The sequence below is a fragment of the Dermacentor variabilis genome, chromosome 5 (assembly GCF_050947875.1).
Source record: "Dermacentor variabilis isolate Ectoservices chromosome 5, ASM5094787v1, whole genome shotgun sequence".
Taxonomy (NCBI): Eukaryota; Metazoa; Arthropoda; class Arachnida; order Ixodida; family Ixodidae; genus Dermacentor; species Dermacentor variabilis.
In genome coordinates this window covers 73,086,814-73,106,300 of record NC_134572.1, presented here as the reverse complement: position 1 = coordinate 73,106,300, position 19,487 = coordinate 73,086,814, and the positions used below count along the sequence as shown (strand labels likewise).

The 19,487-nt window shown below is 42.0% G+C and overlaps 1 long non-coding RNA gene across 1 annotated transcript; it reads left to right on the top strand.

Moving 5' to 3' along the window:
* The first annotated feature begins 4,977 nt into the window (after positions 1 to 4,977).
* Positions 4,978 to 11,581, top strand: LOC142582789 (uncharacterized). Its single transcript, XR_012828486.1, has 2 exons — positions 4,978 to 5,472; positions 6,555 to 11,581. It is a non-coding gene; the product is annotated as an uncharacterized LOC142582789 (long non-coding RNA).
* Positions 11,582 to 19,487: the final 7,906 nt, after the last annotated feature.

Sequence of the window (19,487 nt, the reverse complement as noted above, 5' to 3'; positions counted from 1 at the left end):
CAGGCCTCTCGGCTTCGTTTATTTGTAAGATCCAAGAGCGACGAGCGGTTCTGTCACTCTCAAAGGCCAGCGAAAAGTACTGTGCACCCCACGGCACGCGCCCTTTACCGTAACGGCATACATTTTCAAGTTCTTTTCGACATCGCTCGCCAGTTCACGCCCTTCTTTCTTTGTTTGTTTCGTTTCGGGCGTAGTTTGATTGCACAGGCGCAAAACTCATCTTTCTCCCTTCACATGAGATACAAATCGCACCAGCCAGATGTAACAGACGAGTGATGTATCAAACATTGAGCGCGTGGGCGACGTGTTTTTGATTATTTCTCGCTGCACGGTTCATTACCTCCGTTCCCCGTTCTCGAAAACGTGCGGCATCAACTCGAGTCGAGAGGCCGCGATACTTACAAAGCTTCAAATACGGCCTTCGCGCACCATGATAACTTGCGGAAACCGTTGAAAAAAAACAGAAAAAGCGTTGTCTCAAGTATGCGTAAACACGTATGCACTCTAAGAAAAAAGAGAGTAAAAAGTGAGTCACGGCAACTTGACTCTCTTTTTTCTTACGAAGACCCATTTTCGCGCGGGTAGAGTCACAAAACAAGAGTCAACATTTGTGTGTGGGTCGTTTGACTCTTAATAGCACGCGAAGAGTCGTCGTGCAAGATCGCGACTCCTCTGATATTCGAGATGAGTCTGGCGAGAGAAAGATTAAAATGCAGGAGAAGAAATACCGGATAACGTCTTATGTTTTAGGCAGGCCCTCGGTTTCCTGTCCTGGTTGTAATGCGGTGTATCATTCTTTCGTCAAGCTTGTCATGTTCTGCAATTACATCGAACTCTAAATATCGATTTTCCTTGAACATGTTTGTTAATATCTCACACGCTGGCATCCTATGCTAAGGAATACCCAGATTTGTCAAACTGGATTCTGACCATAAGTAAATCTAAAAAATATAGCATTGGCTACTACAGAGAGCACAGCAACGAGATAAGTTCAGTATAGGCGCACTCAACAGTGTCGATTGTAAATGTAATTGCACTACTTAAAGTTAAATTTTGAGGATTTAGGTTCCAAAATCAAGATCTTGTTATGAGGCGCACGGTAATGGAAAACTGCAGATTTATTTTCAGCAGCTCGGGTTATTTAACGCGCACGGAATGCACAATATACGCGCGTTTTCGCATTCTGCCCCCATTGGAACGCGACTGCTGCGGGTGTGATTGTTCCCGTTACCTCGAGCTCAGCAGCGCAACACCAAAGCCACTGGGCTACCTGAGTGCGTTGCGTTCCGCGACCAGAAACAAACATTAACGAACGCAGCACTGCTTTTGAACCCCCTAGAAATTTAAAAAGAAAAATGTAGCAGTTTCCCCCCAATGCTGCATGAACCACTGCACGAACAACTGCACGAACCAAGGTTCGTAGTTTCATCACCTGAATAAACTGCAGTAAACAATCGCTTACTCCGTAAATTAGCAAGCACGGGGTCACACGCGCACGTGCAAACATGAACAGATTTCACTCAATGACCGCGAACACTCGCTGTCACAGCCTCGGCGTGATGAAGGGCGCGAACAGAGCGGACAGAACACTGCTGCTGCCTCATCCTTCGAAGCGCCTCCGAAACTTGAAATGGCGCAATAAAAGCGCCCTTCCCCTCACCCCCCCCCCTCCCCTCACCGCTTTGCACCCATCGGAAATTATCTCCAAGACAGAGCGAGAGTGGCGCCAGACCGGGCTAGAGCAACGGCCAGAGGAGAAGCGTGCTAAATAAGCGCCTCCTTTCCCCGGCTTGCGCGCGTTTTATCACGTGACCACCTATAGATACTTGGGGCACCCATCCAGACACTATACATCTCGGCTCGCCCTCGTACACTTCTTTTAACGTGCACAGCTAACGGCGCAGGATAGGATCTTATCGCACTTGACTTTATGCGTAAGGTCACGGCAACACCGACAGATATATTTCGACGGTTGTGTCCATATAATTGCTATCGCAAAATTCGCAATAAATAGAAAATTTCACTAAGGACCAACCCCGCTGCTTCTCCATGTCGTGATATAGCGGTGAACGATAGCTCTAGAAAATGTGTTGCTAAATCTCCGCCAAATGACTACGCTCCCATTTGGTGATCGCGGCACACAGTCGCAAGAACTTGTGGAGGAAATACCGGAGTTCTGGCAGCTTCAGGTGCACTAGATCATTCAGTAACATGGGTGGCTTTGTAGTTCTACCTTACATCAGAGCAAACTGTACTCGACAGAAATCAAGGGCAGCCGCACCATTATAGCTAAGCAAATTAAGGACAATTACGCCGCGTCTTCACACTTCGAGCACGCTCCGACAGCCCAGCGATAGATATTTCAAACACAACCATACTCGGACGAGCAAATTTTGCTTCTGCCAAGTGAACGTAGCGGGTATTTCAAGACGCGTGTTAAATTCATGGCTGTTTCATTCGTGAACATTACTTAAGTAACGTAAAATTATCAGTGAGCAAAACAGTTTTTATTTCAACGCGAGGAAACAAAACCGAAACTAGCGCAACTGTTTTGCCCAGTTGTGCAGACACAAAATGGTCCAAAGCCGAAGCCGTCAGTAGCATGACGCCATTTTACAGTTGCGCTGCATCACGCGCGGGTCCGTTGTCGTTGAGTGGTTCTGAAATCGCCGCTTTAGGGGCGACTGCAACCAGGCGTTGCGGCAAGTAACGGTGGGAGCTTCTGTCCGTGCTGTGTGATTGCGACGAGGGGGACCGCCGCCAGTAGCAGCGTGTCGCCTATTTCGTCTTTGCCGACATCGCGCAAGTGCAGCTCGCCGGACCGTCACAAGCGCCCGAAGTGCTGCGGTTTGCACAGCATCTTTTATTGTGATATGGGAGATCGCAACGGACAGAGACGACCAGATGCATACGAACGACTACCAGCGGGGAGTGACCTGTGCCATATTTCTCTTAACGTCTCAGGTAAGCATATCAGCTTTTGTTCCGAGTTTACAAACGGCGCGTACTCGGCCCTTCCGGTATGGCTACATTTTGCGCCACGTTTCTCTTGGCAGTTCACAGACGTTTCTTAGGCATGCGTGCGCGTATGTATGCGAAAATACTACTGACCGACGGAAGCCTCAGGAGAGAATCTGAAATTATTGCAAAGCTGTACTGCCAGGAGAAACACCGTTCTTAAGGACTTTAGTGACGAGTGGCCTGTCGCATCGAAAAATACGTAGAATATCAAGTACTGCGTAACTTGAAGTGTAGATACAATACTAGTGCCAGTGTGACTTTCGCATGGCGAAGACAGGTAGTCGAAAAGGCAGCTTGTGTATTCTGAAGATTTACTAGCGCTTTAGGTATATTACCGCGAATAATAAAAGCGCTACAACGCTGTACGGCAGTGTCAGGCGATGTGGCAGCACAGAAATTTTAAGAGCGGTAAAGCGGCTGCATGCACAAGCGAACAGACACAGCGCTTTAAAAGCGCTGAAAGAGAACAAATTTTTTGTGCATATGGCTGTAAGTAGAAAACACATTAGCTCACAATCTAAGCCTATATATAATGTATTATTTTTACTTAATCTTTATTTTCACGGTTGTAAATATTTCAAAGCATGAATATGCTGCAACATTTATATAGTAAATCCTACTAGGCTTACAAAACCTGGCTGTGTTATGTGGTGAAATTGTAATATTGCTACTGGATTTTCTATTTTGAGTCCGGTGTTTTATGAAAAAGAGGGTCTTTTTATTTGTAGTCTTATGTTAGTGCAGATATTTGGCAAGCAGAAATGAGTTGATTGCAAAGTTGTATCTCCCGGTGAGCTGCATATGAACCCAAATTTATCCTGTCTTGGCTATTGCAATGTGCATATAACAATTTTAAGTATATACAGCCGTAGTTGGCTTAGTCGCTGTAGCGTATTTTGTAAAAGTAGAAGGCTATGATTATTTTACTGTTTTCATGCAGAAATACCTTTTTTTCTTGTACCAAGAAACGCTCACAGCATTGAATGAGATGAGGTGTGGTGTATTTTTCTACTAATTTAATAAAGGAAATTTCGTCTGCGGTGTATCAGAGATAAGTTTACTTTCTTTTACTAAACAATGCATTGTCTCTTCTGCTACTGCTGTTGTTCTGTGTATTTTTGTAATTTTGAAATGTACTTTACTTTAGGTATTCAAGAAATGCCAACATCCAGAAGAAGACGCCATCTTATCCAGCACGTTATGGGTGAGACAGATCGTAGCAGGCACTTTTGCATATCTCATTAGCATATGATGCCATTTGTTGTAATTTTTGTGTCCACTTTCCTGTCTTTATGCATTTTACTATTATTGTGCAAAGGGTAACAGTTTTACATTTAGACAGAGTAATCGCCCAAAGGGGAGACATGGCTGGAAGAGACAACACACACAAGCCTCCTTTGTCCGTATCTCTACGTTGCGCAGTTACTCTGTTGTTATCTACCAACAAGCCCAAGTTCCTCATCAGCTACATTTACTAATGATCCGTTATTACAGTTTTATTGGCATAACATTGAAAGTACAGAGGTACACAGGAAGACAGAGACGTGAACTGATGAAGAGCCGTTGAACAAGAATTGCTGGAGCCAATATTTCGACAGAGAAGATTTTTCTTCTGAAAACGTTGGCTCCAATAAATTTTCTTGTTCTATCACTATTTACAGTTAAAAGAAAGCATCATTGCTCTTGCTGAAGTATTATGCATTATGGCATAAAAATTAGCAGGGTGAAATATCAGGAATGTCAAAATTCTTGTATATTCCAGTGCTAGAGCGAAAACCAGGAAAACAAGATGTAGAGAATCACATTGTTATTTTTCACTGCCCAGTTTGGCCAGCTTCATTCCGAGCTTGCACTTTGTTGCATTAACGACCACTGTAATTCGTTAATTGAATTACCTTGGTGATTTACTTATATTAAAAGATCTTGAACTTGTATTAATGAAGTTTCTAACATAATGCATGTAAAAGAATTTACAATGACATTTTAAGGTGGCAGGCTTACAGTTGACTAGCAGGTCACTTGATGGTATGAGCTCAGGTTTAAACCGAGCTTCCATGCACAAACCAGTTACACATTTTTGTTTCATTGTTTGGATTTTCATAAACATAAGTACTGTTTCTTTTTGTCGGGCTTCTAGTTGTGTCGTAGGACCTAACTGTTTATCTTTATTTGTATTGGTAGCCATGTTACACAGACAGCTCAATTTTTATTGTAAATCGTGACATGGTAGGACTAAGAACATTTGTGCAAATTTGTTGCAGGTGCACTCTGGTGGCTCCTACCCCTGCGTCCTGCCACCACCCTGTCCTGACTACGTCCACTAGGTAGTTGGGAGCCTTTGGCGGCTTCTGTTACTGCATCCTGCCGCCACCATGTCCCGACTATGTCCACTAGGGAGTTGGCAGCCTTAGTGATGATGCCAGCAGGCTGACAGCCGACAGAAAAATTCAGGTAAATACCTGTAATTAAGCGGCGTCTTTTTGAGTGAAATGGCTTGTAGTCACTCAGCAATAACAGAAGTAACTTCGAAGCAGTTTAGACTCCCTGCTATCCGTGCAGGGATGCTCAAGTCCATGCATTTTGTCTTAGCCGCCAAGAGGCTATGTGTATTAGGCAAAATGCGATGCAAATTTTGAAACTACAAGAGACCACTTGTACAATTTTTTTCTTGCTTAACACAAAAACTACTTTGATAAAGCTTTACCAATTTAAAAACAATACAATGTACTCTCATACATGGTATTTGGCATAAATTTACTAGGGCTGCCTCAATGGTAAGTAGGCCGATAAACGTACGCCAAAACTGACTTCTTTTCCAAGTTCATCCTCCTCTCTCTGCACTGCTGCATAATGTATCTTTCTGATACCATTCTTGCACACAGGCCAAGTCCTAAACACATAGATTGCATAAATTTGCAGCTTTTGCTGTAGGTCACTTCTATGAAAATAAAGTTAATAAGCCATTTTGTCCATTTTTAATCAGCCATAATAAACTGAGTCGTGGCTAATAAGCAGTTAAGTTTTTGGTGTAAGGCCTCTCTTCATTGTCGTTAAAGATTCGGCCCTCTTAATGAAGGAACCATATTTTTGGCTATGCCATATTATGATGCATTCTTTGGTGCGTTACACAAAATTTGACATAATGGTTATGCCAGTAAAAATTTTTTTTGCTTTAAGTATTGCGTGAAATTGAGATTTGTTCTATATTGAAGGGCCCTCAGTGTTCAAAATAAAATTCCAAGTGGTTGTGTGCCAGGTTGGAACAGCTGGCATGGAATAGCCTACCTACACAAATAGGGAGGGTCATGTACACTTTATGTTAATATACTATTATTGATCCACAAAAGACAAAATGAAGGATTCCATCCTATAAGCAGCTCTTTGCATTCATTTCCACTTTTGCACATTTATATGCCTTGAGTCTGGTGACTTGTGTCTGTTTTCATCATCTGCTATGTGCAGAGGGTAAACTTCAGATTTGCCCTATGGTACAGAATATTTTGGGGCTAAATATATGGATCTGTGTTTTTCAGGTTGCCTCGAAATTTTACCCAAGCCATGCCGCACACTCGGGCCAGGCCTCGTGCAAACGACGTATAACCAGGTTCAACGCATCAGGGTCGAGGGAGTCCGGAGATCAAGGCAACCTGCTGTGCAACCAGCGTGCAACCTTTGGTGACCCCTCTACATGTGCTACCTATTTGACAGCTGTGCCTCACTTTCATCTATCCAAACAGCATCACCGACTGTGATCACTTATCGAACCATGGATGAGTGTTGGGGTGGAGTGATTTGAACAGACATTCTATTTGTCTCTTCAAATTCTTTGCAAATATTTCTGTTATTATAATTCATATGTGTCTTTAGTATCTAGTTTTTAATAGTTCCTTTCTCTTAGAATTCTCACCATCAGCTCCTGCTATTCTAATGTATACCTGCCTTTAAGCCCCGTTTCTCGTAGTTCTTTTGTACTTGTGGATGTAATTGATAGGTTCTTAATTCTTGTTGTACAGAAGGCTAAAATGCGAACTTACTGCATTTTTTCTTCCTTTGATAATCTACAGCACTGCAATGTGTTCAAGAAATGTAACATAACACAGGCTCTGGTGCAGGATAAATTTGAGAGCAATATAGAGCACTTATTTCAAGCACCCGTTATTTTTGAAAAACTCAAGGATATAGGAGCACAAGAAAGAATATATTGAACTAGAGAGACATAAATTCCCCTCATGAGTCTGGTAATAATGTGACTTCCTTTCACTGCAAAGATACTGGTACTCGCATACAAGGTTTGAAACATGAAAGCTATGATACCCTTGGCATTTCTCTGCTTATTTGCCACACTGACGAATGTCAAAGGCAGCTGCATAGGTTTCATGCACACATTGGTTGTATTACACCTTTTGAGTATTGCATTTCTCAAAAACACGGGTTTGCAACAGTGCTTTAAATAGCAGATGCATTTCCTAATTTTCAGAATTTGTTAGTGCAAGAGTAACGCTACAGATCATGTAAAAATAATTTTACAGACTATATGTCCATGGATGCATGCTTCTTCTGATGACGTAGCAGTGCCATGTGGTCGGGGAATGAATGTCTATTTCAGATTTAAATATTGGCTTCCAGGCCTGGGTTAGTCTCCTACACTTAGTATTCTAGGTCAGAGCCCAGTTAATATAGGAAAGTGAATTAAACTAGGAATTATAAACATCAAAAGATCTTGTTCGGGACACTAATGTAACAATCGGCAAGGTTCTTCGTGCATTCATTTCCACATTTGCGAGATTATATTTTGACTGGTTTCATTAATGCGAGAATAAATATTTCTTTATTCTCATGCTAGAGTTGGCTGCCCCCATTCGCATACAACCCCTTTACAGCCTAAAGATTCAGTGTGTTAATAGGCTGTTTTTTTGGGGTTTGCGCCGTCAGTGTTAAGGGATGCAAACGGTGACATACAACAGAACGCAGAAAAATGTCTAAGGAATGCAAGCAGGGCATGGGGCTTTTTAGGCAGATGCGTGTGTGTGCTATATATAAAACTCCCTATGGTATGCCTCAAGGTATTTTGTAACCCTTTGGTAGAAACACTGACACCCACTTAAGGGGAAATGCTCCTCGAAACAACTTTTTAAATTATTTGTGCTAGAAATTTGAATGTACGGCCATTCATAGGGAGTTTTATGTAGATTTGAATTGTCATTGGTTTTTGTGTAGCTGGTGTTCTTTAGTTATGTCCTACATAGTGGCAATATATTTTTATGGGCACTTGTTTATAAAAGTTTCACAAATAGTTTCATGCTGTATCTTATTTAGCTAGTTGTATACTGCAAAGTGGCGATACCTATCCAAACAGCTTGTACAATTTCTGGAACTATGCAAAAAATATTAGGCCACTTTAAATAATTTTTGCAGATTGCAATTTCAATTAGATATTGGTGTTCTGCTTATCTTGAAGAGTATGTACGCGAAATTTAATTTGTGTAGGACAATTATAAGTGCACAAGCTCATTCTCATGCTATTGTGTGAAAAAATTATTGAAGTATTCTTAATAATTTTTTTTCAGAGTACATGAGAGGTATGCAAGATTAGTATGCAGGCCTGCCTGCCTACTAATCTTGCATACTTCTAGTAACTTTACGTGCTGTTTGAATAGATATCGGCACCTTGCAGTCTACAGGGAGTTGAGTTAACTGCAGCACACTGCTTTTTGTGAAAATTTAATACACAAGAAAGTGCCTGCAAATATGACTATATTTTGCTGTTGTGTAGGACATAACTCAAGAAGCAGCTAAACAGAAGCTAATGGAATATATGAAATCTTCATGAAGCACTCTACAATTGGGTCTCTTTTCAAACCTCTAGTACAAATAATAAAAATATTTCGAGTAATATTCAATCAGCAAAACGTTCCCGTTGCTACAGTGACCTACAACATAGCGATGCAAAGCTTAAGGCAAGTCCTCTTGTCGAAGTGATTCTGGGCTGTCTTCCCAAGGGCTTCTGTTAAAGACTGTGAATTTTCCTGCATTTACCAGAAGTGCAATACTAAAATGTTTGTGAATGTGCGATTGGTATTGGCACACTAACAGAAAAAAAGACAGCTCTGTGAAATGTAGACTTGAGACGTGACCTTGTTGGACATTTATATTTTGACTCCATGTATTTATGTTGTGTTTTGTACTGAGTGTTTCAGCGGTGACTGCCACTAATTATTGAACATAGCTGCTTCATGAAAGTGCAACAATTTTCACTACCAGAAATTTATAGCAGTGGCAGGCATTAAAATTACAGTACTCCATAACGTCTACTTTGTAAGAACTCGGACTAGCACCAGTTCTGAGATACATATACCCAAAAAGTAATGATCAAATAGATTTCTCTTCCACACAGAATTGTCACACAAGGCTTACAGAAGGCTTTTTGGCAAAGTAATATATGAAAGAGCAAAGCATGTTCCACCAAGTATGGTGACAAATATTTCAGAGCTGCCAGTCTGAGGACTCCTACAAGCTAACAATACCTTCAGCACTGACTAGCTTCAATAATGGGATGTCAGCGTTTTGCTGAAGTTAATGAAACTTCAAATATTGTGATCTTGTTTAAGAAGACATTTAAAATTAACGTGCAGTTCTAATCCCTGTCGCTTTTGTAAATATTTGCGAATTATTTTTTCAGGCTACAATTTTTGATAATAATGGTATTCATTGCAGAAAGAGCTATTACATGGCATTTAATAAAAAAGGTACTGGTCGTTGTAGATTTTCGGTCTTCAGCATTTGTTCTGTTCCACAGCTGTTTCTTGAAATCTGAAATGATGTACCCATCTCTTTGTTAGCGATAAACAGGGAAATCTGTCAGTATGTTTTGTTTAAAATGGAGCTGATCAACCCAATAGTTAGGCTATTTGCTAATTATAAATTACAACGATAATAGTACAGGTCCATAAAAACAGACTGACGCTGAATAACAGCTGTGCCCAGCTACATCCACGCAGCTGTGCCACACAATGTGCATGTGTTCAGAAGAGCCAAATTCCCCAGAGAGAAAGCAGCAGTAACTCATTTTTCGTCATCTTGTACAAGCAGATTATGCGCTAGATGTAATTTATGCTCAGTAAATACATAAGTCAGTCATGTGAGGTGTCTCACTTTAGGTTGCAAGTTGGAACTTCTTGCAATCTTGCTTGTTTTTATTTTGTTTCCTTTGTGAGCATGAGTGACTTAGTTGCCTTGGCACATATTGTCAAAAGTGTTTCTTAAGAAACATCAATGGGAATTACAAAATTTCAATTACACATAATATTCCCAGTTACTGATATGGTAGACTTCGAGCTTAATTCTCTTATTTTTCATATGTTTATCTACCACGTAGTTTTATCATTCATTGAAACATATCCATGCAATGCACAGTGGCAACCCAAATTATAAATATCTGTTGCTTTCTACCTTGCTCTACAACATTATGAAGATACAAAGCAAAACTAAGTTTGCAATTGTCCCCCATAACCAGAGTTTCGCTTAGAATTTGAAAAACAATATTGACATCCTGCTATGGTGTGAGAGTTGCTTTGGGCACCAAGTGAACTGCGTAGCACCTGTGCTAGAGTGCACAACAAAGCAGAAAATCGCACCAGATTGGAATGGCAGTGGTAAGTTAAGAACAGATGTTTTATTTCACGCACCATTAATGTGGCTTATCATCTGCTCCTGTTTTGTTTTGTGAGAACGCATACATTGAGAAGACAATTTTTTGCACCAATCTTACCTTAGCGGGACACCAGAGAAAGGTAGAAATCAAGAACAGGTATTCACACGTTGTTGCCCACAGTGTATTATCTGGATGTGTTTCACTCTACAAAAGACTACTGTGGTAGATAATCATAAAGACAAAAGAATTAAAAGAGGTATGTGTCAGTCATCCTTCCATGACTTCCAGTGTTTATAGAAACACTTCTTTCTGTATATGTGCCAAGCCGTAGGGAGGCTTTATGTTACTCAGTCATGCTTTCCAAGTTAAAAATCTGAATAAGGACAATCACAAGAACATTGTATGAGTGATTTGTAAATGTGGCACCTAATGTAACTTATTTACGTGTGTGCTGAGGGTAGATTACAGCCAGTGCATAATCTGCTCTTACAGGATAGCTTGTGATGAGTAAAAGAAACCTTCCTCACATCTTCCTCTTTCTTTTGGACATTGGTGCACCATGTGTATTGCTACAGCTGCATGCATGCAGCTGGGTATAGTTTGTTTATGTGTTCTGCTTCCTCCCTTGTCCTCATTATTCATGTGCAATCTTTGCCGTAACAAAATACAGCTACCTGTGCTACATATTTTGTCAGCGTGTTTGCAATATGGCAGGTTTTGTATTAGTGGGTATTGCAATCTGTGAAATTGTCTGTGTCAGCTATTATACTTCGTCTTGCAAAAGTATGTTTGTCAACATAAATAAACAATTAGTATAAATTTTGCTGTATTTATTTTTGTAATATCTGTTGTGAAGCTTTTATACACTGTTGCACGTTGTATGACAGAATAAAATTGATGCACAACTTTTTAATGTGGTATTTTTCAGATCAATTTTCAACTGCCACTAACACGCACAAGTTGTGGGGGAAAAGTGCCAACAAGAGTACCATAAGGTAAGACAGCTGTTCTTACTGTTAGATTGGATTATCAATTGCCGACCAGTTGTTTTCAGCAAGCATAGTGTAACGCATAGATTATGTAATCTAAGTTGGAATATTGTTTATTGCACTTGATTATCTGGGTCTCCTTTGTACATAAGTGCGGCCTTTTTTATTTGTTGTGTAGCTTACTTGCTTAATATGTTAAATCGTAAGTTCTAAATAAAAACACGTCTCGAAGAACAGTGAAATAGGTTTGACTTATAAATGTTTTGACATTAAAGACTTGTGCAGTGCTTAATTGAACTTCTACATGAGTTACCTAATATTTTGGGGTCTCATTATGGTTCTGAGTTGCATTGCAGTGTCATGCATATGCACCTGCAGGCTACATATTGGATGTTTATTTAAGGCTGTTTTGCTTGGTTGGCTATTGATTCCAGTTTAATAGTAATGAGAACTGTCTTGCTTTCATGGTGATTCTGTGCTGACTAATACATTTGAATTTTCCAGAAGACAACAAAGGGTGATGAAATGTTAACTTATTGTTGCTAATTTGCCACGTCCTTTTTGGCAAGTTTGCTATGGGTTCTTATACGTTGTCTTTTCACAGTAGTCATCTTGAGAACTAGCCGTAGTCGTGTGTACTTACAGCAAAAGTTGGTGACACATTTTGAAAAGCGGCTCGACACTGCCATCCGAGAGTCAAACGACTTACATGGATTAGTTATTTTACTCTATTTGCAAGAGTCCTGCACCACACACTAAGGGTAACTTGACACACACTGCTGGAGTCGTCAGACTCATCACGACTAGTTGCCCGAATCCTTGAGCAGTGGTCATGTGACCCTTTATCTTGACTCGTCTGACTCATGCAGAATAGTTAACGGGACTCCCTCAGCAGTAGTCGTGTAACCCTTTTGAGAAGGTTAGGAGACTACTACAAGAGAGTGTGCATGACTATTGTGTGCGGAGTCACGTAACCACCTTTTATCGAGCACAGATAGTCTCGGGACTCTCTGCCGAAAGAGAGTTCGGGTGTCTCCCACAAAGTGTGTCGTATACGTGGCGAGTCCAGACTCTCCGAAAAGAGTAAGCGGTACTCTTTTTTTTCTTAGTGTGTGGTCTCCAAGGCCCTGTTAAAGTGCTAGCAACGTTGTGACGTGAATATTTGCTCGGCGCACTTGTGCGAGCATGTGGGTCTGTGCGTTTGTGTATACTTGAGCAACAAAACTTAGCTCAACAGAAAAAAGTTTGTTGAGCTACCAAAAGTGATCGGCTTGTACAAACGAAACGTGTTACATATAAAGAACCTTCCAATGACACGACTGCGCGCTCGCGCTTGGGCTTGTGTGCGTACGAAGCCTTGCTAGTTACGCTACGCTATGTTCAAGAATGTGGCGTTACAGCAACGGAAATATACTAGTAATAGTTGCGTCAGTCTGTCTAGACGGTTTCTGGGTGATGATATTGAAAATATGGCTTTCTCTATTCTTATTTTTTTTATTTTTTGCCCCACCTTCGCTTTTTTTAGGAGAATAACGCACATATTCACCGCGAGACAACTTCAAGTAGTTTCAATCTTGGGCTCAATAGTCAAAATGTATAAAGAGTAGAACTAGTGATCATTTTGTCTATCACGATGTCCCTCGTCATACGAAATAAATTGAAATTCAGCGACGATTACTATACTCGCTAATGCGAAAGTTGAGCGCAGCTCTGTACGTTTTCAGTTCGCGTTATATTGGCTGGAGCGGGCAATCTGTCCCGTGCGGCACATTGCCAACTGAGCGAAGTGTGGCGTGACTGCCTCGCTAATCGGGAGATCGCGAGACGAAGCGCGTGGGTAGACGAAGTGGGAAGACGAAGCGCAGCAGACAGACCTCCGCTCATGCAGCGCTGTGTTTGCATGAGTCTGACACGCGCTACTCTGGCGCCATCTGGTAGCCATCGTTTCCGCAAAGCCCGTCTTGCGCGGCACTACGCTTTTGTTCTCACGCTTTCGCCATACCTTCCTCCTCCGCTTTCCGCCTCACGGTCCCGTTGCACCCTCCTTCTGCGCTTTCCTCCTCGCGCTCTCTTCGCTGATGCCGTCTTTGATCACCTGCTGCGCTCCACGTTTGCTCTTTTCTCCTTCGATGAGCTTGTTCACTCGGTTGCGAGGGACGCCGAGGCATGCCGACGCTAAACGCAGTAACGGGCGCCTAAGAGCTGCTTTCTAATAGAGATCGACGTTCTCACGTTCCAACAATTAGAAATCTTACAACATTCATAGGGGCACTAGCGATATGTACAAGACATGTATTGCTTTCAGTTGAGATATCGAAGTTGTCGCTTACTTAGCTGCAATCGCTGACATCAACCGGGTTTTACAGCGAAGCTGTATACCTCTATCGGCGTAGAAAATTTTCGTGCCGTTGTGGTAAGGAAAAACTCCCCATACGTGGGCCGATCCCGAAGATAGTGCAATGCCCGGTCAACCCGCGGCGGAGGTGCAGTTCGCCATTAAAGGGGCCCACATACACAGCTTCGCTGGTCATCCTTCTTCACAGAGTAGAAGAGCGCTGAGATTTTTCAACTATCCGTGCTTTGACATGCACACCTCCAAAACGGTTATTTTTTGAAGAAAACAGAAAAGTATCATGAAAAGAGGTCGCTGCGCCCTTGTCGGCACAATGTTTACGATGGGGGTATTTTCTTGTCAACGTGAAAAAAAGTTCACGGAATTTCAGACTTGAAACTGGTGTAGCGGGGCAGAGAGAGAGAAAGAAAAGGATGCATAGAAAGGCAGGGAGGTTAAGCGGAGACAGTTCCGGTTGGCTACCCTGCACGGGGGAAGGGTGAAGGGGGATAAAAAGGGAAGGAGAGCGGAAGGGCGAGATACAGAGAAATAGAGGAAAAAAGAAATGGTAGGCGACCGTAATCTTTGGCTTCGGTGTTTCTTGGTGCACTCGCACCTCGTCGTTGATGTTCTTTAGGTTAACTATTTGCGAACGCAACGCGTGAACCAAACTCGGAGGCGACTATTTTGCATAAATTAGTCGGTTAAATGTCATGCCAACTTCTTGTGTGAAGTCATTGGTGACGTCATTACTTCCGCTTTCTAGTTCCGGGCTTGCAGGAATTGCACCGTAGTCGTGCTCACGTGGCGGGTGCCTAAAGTCTACGATTCTTTGCTTTGATGTGCGGTCACCAGTATTTTCTAAACAAGTCTAATTATCCAACACGCACTTCAGTAACTCAACTTGTAGCTAACCTTAGGCTCTGATAATATATCAATAAGGAAATCTATGAATTTTGTAGTGTATTATTTCTTATATTTTCTGATTTATTTTGAATTTCCTCCCCAGTCCTCTCAGTGATCTCTATTTCTCATTACTCCAGACACTTCAGTAACTAAACTTGTAACTGAACTTACGCTTTTATATTATATCTACATTATAACCCCTGAATTTTGTAATGTACTATATCTTTTCTGATTTATTTTGAATTTCCTTTCCGGTCGTCTCAGGAGGTGAATTGGAAATGCTGCGCAAGAAATAGGATTGTCATTTCGTGCTCGAGCCACTAAAAGACAAGCTTCTAAAGTGAAAGGAACTGAAACATAACTAGAATTCTACATTACAAGCGTACGAATTCCGAGGCCAATGTATCGCTCTGTTGCGACGCATGTGCATTGCTAGGCAGTGGAAATGCGCAACGGAGGCAGCTGGAGCAGCGGCGGTGGTCGGAATGGTAACTCAGAAGGAGTATAAAACGGACAACTTAAAAAAGAGGTCAGAGCTGTCACGCTTCGCCTAGCAGTTTTCTTTTGCATCTGAAAACAAAGTTTAACACTGCAAACAACGAAATACGGCTTCTGAGAAAGCAGGCTGAAAATGGCAGGGAAACAGCTGGGCAAACAGGGAGATGACGCGGCACTTTCTAGATTCGGCTGCCTCGTTTTCAAATTCAGTGAGGGTGGCCAAAACACAGGACAACCGTCCATCAGCTGCTAGCGAGCTGTCACTAGCTGTGCATTACTTCCGGCAGGCCAATAAATACCACCCATATTGTAGGCGCCGAAAGCGAGACGAAAGCAATACAGCACTTGGATTTTTCTATTGAGGTTCTTTCTGCTGTTCTTGAGGGAAAAGGTTGGATGTGCAGGCAAGCACATCCAAAATGTATAGGTGAGCATGCGTTGGCGAAAACTAAGTGCCTACGCCTTCTACGCCGAGCGCACGACAATGTTCCAGTGAAGATCATGCCTAGGTTCACAAGTGGCGTTGGGTCCATCCGCAGTGCTTGCTCTTCTCGAGCCATAAAGGATCACATGTGAAGGTAACAACCCTACGAGGTGATGCACATTGGAGTCACGTGAAGCGTATACGGTAAGTTAATATTTATGTGTATTTGAAATGAAGAAATGATCTGTTACAGGAAAAAAAGTGAACGAGAAGAAAATTAGGTACAGGTGAGGGCCGAATCACCCGCATTACGTGTGTGTCGTGAAACATGCTAAATGTAGACCTCGGCGTACGATGAAACCTTTTTGTCATCATTTACTGAATCGTATGCCGACATGACAGAGATTTAGGTTGTCCTAAAATTTCTTACTGTTTGCGGTTTGTTCCCGTTATACTTAGTGGCACGGGAACAGGTTCACTTGTGTAATTTTTTATACCTCACCTAATGAATATTTACGGTTTACCGGTTTACCTGAGTAGTTTACGGCAGCAACAACAATTGTAGCGATACCTTAGGACGCAGAGTTTAACCTGAGAGCGTGAAGCGACGCTACCGTCCACGGCTCCGGTAAACCACAAACGGCAAGTAGTTTGAAAACGAGCTAAGACTCTATTGCGATCTCTTCAAACGACACTTTTTTATAAATTTCTTAGCAAGTGATAGCCGAAAGGAGCAAGGCATAGTCAACCAAGACGTCTTACAATGTCCAGTACGCAACGCATCGAATTTCTTCCGATGAGTCAGCGTGGTCATATATTTCAAATGTAATCAGGTGCGCCTTCCAAATCTTGCATCTCACTTAAGGTGCACAGTTCCGCAAGTAGAATATCTTACCCAATGGCTATTCATGAATTAAGCACTTGCTGTCAGAAGGTGTGCTTGGTCTTATTAAATAGCGACCAAATTCTGCATGGTCAGATAGTCAACGCCAGTTACCAGACACTCTGCTTTGGCATATTCAGCTGTATTAAGCAGAAAAGAAAGAAGAGAAACACCTTCAAAAAAGGGCAGAGAGGTTAAGCAGGTTGTCCCGCCGTGGCTATGACGTTGCGCTGTTGAGCCCGCAGTTACAGGTTCTTACTATTCTGATTTTGCTTTCAGAAAGGGAAAGATTGAAAAAAAAATAAAGTTGGTATATTATGTTTTGGACGCATGTTAAAGACCCGCGTGGTGAAAATAATGCTGGAGACCAGCATTAAGGCTTCCTTCCTAATCACATAGTGGTTATTTCACGTAAAACCTCAGAGTTAAATTAAGATTTAATGGAAACGCAAGGACTATGAAAGGCTGATTCCTATATCTATAGTCACTGCTGTCCTATTTTGCTGCAAAAATTTTCCTTGTCAGTGTTTATTAAGGCGATACACTTGGTGGCATCACTTTGATAAATCTTGACATGTTGCACTTGGTTGGCTAGCCTACGCGGCGGAGAAGGAAGCGGGAAGAAAATGCACACAGAGAAGCGTTGACTTAACATGGAAAGGAAGTGCGGTAGGCCTCTGGTAGTAACAATATATATATATATATATATATATATATATATATATATATATATATATATATATATATATATATATATATATATATATATATATATTCTTGAAGGGAAAGCACAGCACAAGCTCGGTAACACGGGACAAGGCGGAAGAGGAAAAAAAAGAAATGAAGGAGAACGGTTGCGCCTTCTTAGAACGGAAACCAAACCAAACCAGGAAGCAGTTGTGAGGGATGCTTCCTTCCTCGTGTGAAGAGAAGGCGGACGTGGGAATCTACTCACCACCCTCGAATTGTCTATCACTTCGCCTGACAGATTATACATCAATTTTTCAGGTGAAACTCCTGGCAATATTTTTTTGCTTTGAGAAAGTTACCCCTTTATGCTACAATAGTTGTTATCGTCACGGATTCTTTTTCTGTATGCGACGCGCTAAGGCGTTTACAAAGTCGACAGCCTTGAACACGCTTTATGCATTAGCTACGCTCGAAGGTTAGGTTACTTAGTATGGCCCCCAGGTCACCGAGACATTCATCTTCATGAACTAGCACGAGCTTCTTTAAATGGTCCGGTGATATCTGTGCTGCGGCTACTGCACATATCACTGCGGCTGGATATAGACCGCTTTCTTTGATCGACGGCAGAAAAAGTCTCTCATGAAAAAAAAAAAAATCTGCGGGCTTTAGGCATCTCAATTATACTTGGAAACGACAATGGTATCCTAACCGATAATTTGAAATATCATTTGCAAGGCTGCCCGTTGCCATATTCCACCACTTAATTTTTACTTGGACAGATGTGATCTGGCCGTATTCCCTTTTATGCCACCTCTACAGTGAGCCGGAATCCATGGATCACTTTTTATATTGTGTAGGCGGTTGTCTACTCAACGAAAACGATGTTTTAAAATTACGCTTCGCAATCTAGGAGTGCCTTTACGCAGTACTGTTCTACTCTCGCTCAGAGCAACGGTATTATTATGAAGCCATGGCAGTGCTTGACAAGCTACGTGTAGTTACGTCCGCCGCACGTCCGCCGCACAAGAAGATTGTCTTATTAATATTTCCCACTTTCTATGCTCAATACTTTCTCCTTCAATAAATTATCCATTTAGAGAACTCGCATAGCATTTTAGGTACTTTTGATATTATGTTATTGTTAATCTACATGTCTATACAACGCTGAGTACCTTATTAAACACTATTTTATTTCATGTAGTATCGGTTTCTTTTCCATCTTCGACTATTCAGTTATTTTAACTTGCTGTTTCTTTTTATCTTCTTACCACCGGTTCTTGGCACGTCCCTCCCAATGGGTCTGTGCCATTACATAGGCATCATCATCATCATTACCATCATCATCATCACCATCATCATCATCATCAGCTCACCTAGTCTGGCGTTCGGTGCCTTTCTTTTAAAATGATGCAGTCGACTTGTACTGAGATTTTGGAAGACTTGGGGCTGCTTGCACGAACATTTATTAACGAAAATAATAACGAATTCAAGAACGTGTTCTTAAATTTTCCGTAGACAATGCCTAGTCGGCACTAGTACGTGTTCTTAGATTCGTTATTATTTTCCTTATTAAATGTTCGCGCAAGCCGCCCCTGGTCCTGAACATCACACTTCTACGCGGACCTACACTAGGGGACGGCATGCGTTGCCGCAAGCGTTCACCACATCGTCTGAGGACGACGTTCAGGCCTCCTCAGTGGCTCTCGTGGATTGCGGCGCTAGTGAGTTTCCCTAAGCCATATCTACTGTCTCACAACTACTCCACGGAATCACCAATGCGTTTGCGTCAGTTATTGGACAAACGGCGCTTTAATCGCGAGCGGCGACGACGTTCCTTGATTTTTCTGGTTTCCAAGAGGACACCGTAAACTGGGTGCATACCATCGGGTATGTGGCTGTTCAATACGCGTGAATAGAGATCCATGGCAGAAGGGCGCTTCGAGCTGCACCTCAGGCTTGGAATCTGTTGAAAGACGTACCTTTCCAATTTGGTTCAGCTGGACTGTGGCGCTGCTTTCTACTTTCGAGAACGTGCCAAGCGCTTATGACATTCGCTTTATGCATATCCGGTCACGCCTACAAGCTTCAGATAA